At 38.8% G+C, this 3,438-nt stretch overlaps 1 protein-coding gene and 1 long non-coding RNA gene across 2 annotated transcripts in view; one reads left to right on the forward strand and one right to left on the reverse strand.

The window, feature by feature from the left end:
• LOC117953950 (prohibitin-2-like) overlaps positions 1 to 3,438 on the reverse strand; it is a 27,119-nt gene that overhangs the window by 14,986 nt on the left and 8,695 nt on the right. The window lies entirely within an intron of this gene.
• On the forward strand, positions 420 to 753 carry LOC117953928. Its single transcript, XR_004658709.1, has 2 exons — positions 420 to 517; positions 706 to 753. It is a non-coding gene; the product is annotated as an uncharacterized LOC117953928 (long non-coding RNA).

Below are 3,438 nucleotides of genomic sequence, written 5' to 3' on the forward strand. Positions count from 1 at the left end.
ATCTCCACCAGACTCCATGTAAATAATCACTACTTTTAGCGTGTATAGAGCAGCATATCTCCACCAGACTCCATGTTAGACAACGCGGGGTTAACGGGTCGGTGCATCGGTGTGACCTCACCGCAGAGCGGCTGTAGATTAGTCACGTCATGCGGCAGTGGCGTGCGTTTCCTGTACGGGGGCGAGCTGCGGGGGGGGGGCCTCAGCAGCGCTCCCGGCGCTGTGAATCGGCTCAGTGTCCCCGCGAGGACAATGTCCCAATTGTCCTCAGCCAGGCCTGATCGCACCGGAACTTTCCACCTGGGTTTACACTCATAACGTCTCTCTCTCTCTCTCTCTCTCTCTCTCTCTCTCTCTCTCTCTCTCTCTCTCTCTCTCTCTCTCTCTCTCTCTCTCTCTCTCTCTCCCCCCCCCTCTCTGTGTGTGTGTGTCCCCTGCAGATGTCTCAGTCCCAGAACAAGGTCTACCTGAACGCCGACAGCCTGGTGCTCAACGTGCAGGCCAGCGACAATTTACAGTGAGTCTACACAACCCTTTTTGTAAAGTACACAAACGTGTGTGTGTGTGTGTGTATTTAGTGGCTTGAGAAATATTACACACCCATGCTAACGTTTAAAGTTATACAAATAAAATACAGTTTTCTGAAAAACCCCGCCAGTTTTATAATCCCAATGTTGTAACTTTAAATCTCTTTAACTCCTTCAGCTTGTTGCTGGGGAAGTAGGAGGACGTCATCTGGTCCTCGTCTTCGGGCAGAAAGCGTCTTCGTAGCCCCCCGTCCCCCGTCCCCCCAGACCGCCGTCAACTCTACGTCAGGTTTATCTGTGAATCTGCCCCCCAAACGGACTCTAACGCGCGGTCTCACCGCCACGGATCCACTGGTTCTGGTTGCTCCGGGGTCGGCCGAAGTCTTAACCTTTCTCCCGCTGTTTTTTTTTGTTTGTTTTTTTTTATATATAAATATAAAGTCATCTGTAGTTTACTGCCTTTTTTTTTGCTTTTCAGAACATTATTTGTGAATAAAAAAGCCTTTTCAACCCTGGAAAGATTAAATATGAATACGTAGACGCTCGGACTCACTCACACATCAACATGCAGAACATTAAAGAGGAAATAAAGAGTTTGAAACTAACCCTCGGCCTTCTGTGATTGGTCGTCTGCTCCGGTTGGCAGGAGTGGAGCGTTGGTTTTAACCCCCTCGGGTCCAATTTGACCCATTTATAACAATGTTTCTGTATCTGAAATTTGGGTTTTCTTTCAAAAGGAAATTCCTAAAAAGTAACGTGGATGGTTCCCGACAACGCTCCTCACACGTTACATTAATAGTCAGGTCTCTACCTTCACTGGATTTTTTAATTTTTTTTTGACATATTGTATAGCATTTGGGGAAGAAACAACTAGTAAAAGAAATTTAAAAAAAGTGTAAAGAAGAAAAAAATGTGAAGATGTCGAAAAAAGTAACTAGTGCCCAAAAAAAAGAAAAATGTCAAAAGTGAAAAGTTGTAATTTTTTTTAAAAGTGACAAAAAAAACAGCGTTCAAAGTTTCGGTAAAAATTCACAAAGATTTCTGGTTCCCAACAAGCTCCTCCGAAGAAAAAAATGTGAAGATGTCAAAAAAATTAACTAATGCCCCAAAAAGTGACAAATGTAAAAAAAAAAAAAACTTTAAAAATGTTGGTGAAAAAACAATTGTTAAAAGAACTTGAATAAAAGAAAAATGTCAAAAGTGAAAAGTTGTAATTTTTAAAGTGACAAAAAAAAACCTTTACAAGTTTGGATAAGAATTCACAAAAAATTCTGGTTCCCAACAAGCTCCTCTGAAGAAGAAAATTTCGGAAAGAATTAATTAATGCCCAAAAAAGTGACAAATGTAAAAATAAAAATGAAAAAAAACTAACAATTTTGGTGAAAAAACAATTGTTTTTCAAATTTTACCCCTATTTACCCCTATTTGCATATATTTCAAAAGGAAATTCCTCTAAAGTAACGTGGATGGTTCCCGACAACGCTCCTCACACGTTACATTAATAGTCAGGTCTCTACTTTCACTGGATTTGGGTTTTTTTGTCAATTGTATAGCATTTGGGGAAGAAACAACTGGTAAAAGAACTGTAAAAAAAAAGTGTATAGAAGAAAAAAATTTGAAGATGTCGAAAAAAAGTAACTACTGACCAAAAAGTGACAAATGTTAAAAAAACAAAACAAATGGTTTGTTTTAAACAAATGGTTAAAAACATTTGTTAAAAAAACTTGAAAAAAAGAGAAAAATGGCAAAAGTGAAAAGATGTAAAAAAAAAAATAAAAAAGCTTTCAAAAGTGACCAAAAAAATTGCTTTCGAAATTGTGGGACAAAATTCACAAAAACGTCTGGTTCCCAACAAGCTCCTCCGAAGAAAAAAAATGTGAAAAGTTGTCCAAAAAAGTAACTGAAATGCCCCAAAAAGTGACCAAAAGAAAAAATTTGGTGAAAAAACAGTTTTTCAAATTTTACCCCTATTTGTATATATTTGAAATTTGGGTTTCTTTCAAAAGGAAATTCCTATAAAGTAACGTGGATGTTTCCCGACAAAGCTCCTCACACGTTACATTAATCCGTTTAATACTTTCATTGGATTTGTTTTTTTGTCAATTTTATAGCATTTGGGGAAGAAACAATTGGTAAGAGAACTTTAAAAAATTTGAAGATGTCGAAAAAAGTAACTACTGACCAAAAAGTGACAAATGTTAAAAAAAAAAAAAAACTTTAAAAATGTTGGTTAAAAAACATTTGTTAAAAGAACTTGAAAAAAAGAGAAAAATGTCAAAAGTGAAAAGATGTTAAAAAAAAGTGACCAAAAAAAGCTTTCATAATTTGGGTAAAAATTTTAAAAAAATGTCTGGTTCTCAACAACGCTCCTTTCGAAGAAAAAAATGTGAAAAGATGTAGAAAAAAGTTACAAAAATGCCCCAAAAAGGGACAAATGGAGAAAAAAACATTGATGAAAAACCCACAAATTTTGAGAAAAACAATTTTTAAATGAACTTTAAAGTGTAAAAAAAAAAGAGAAAAATTCAAAAGGGACCAAAATGTGAAAAGATGTAAAAAAAAAAAAAAGTCTGGCGAGGTCGCTGACTCGTGGCAAGACTCGTGGGTCGACCAGGTTGTAGACCGGCGCGGTCTGGGTCAACATGTTGTAGTCCGGCTTTATCTGGGTCGGCAGGTTGTTGACCGGCTTTATCTGGGTCGGCAGGTTGTTGACCGGCGCTGTCCGGGTCAACAAGTTGTAGTCCAGCGCTACCTGGGTCGACCAGGTTGTAGTCCAGCGCGGTCTGGGTCAACATGTTGTAGTCCGGCGCTATCTGGGTCGGCAGGTTGTTGACCGGCTTTATCTGGGTCGGCAGGTTGTTGACCGGCTTTATCTGGGTCGGCAGGTTGTTGACCGGCGCTGTCCGGGTCA

This window comes from Etheostoma cragini, chromosome 12 (genome assembly GCF_013103735.1).
Source record: "Etheostoma cragini isolate CJK2018 chromosome 12, CSU_Ecrag_1.0, whole genome shotgun sequence".
NCBI classification, from domain to species: domain Eukaryota; kingdom Metazoa; phylum Chordata; class Actinopteri; order Perciformes; family Percidae; genus Etheostoma; species Etheostoma cragini.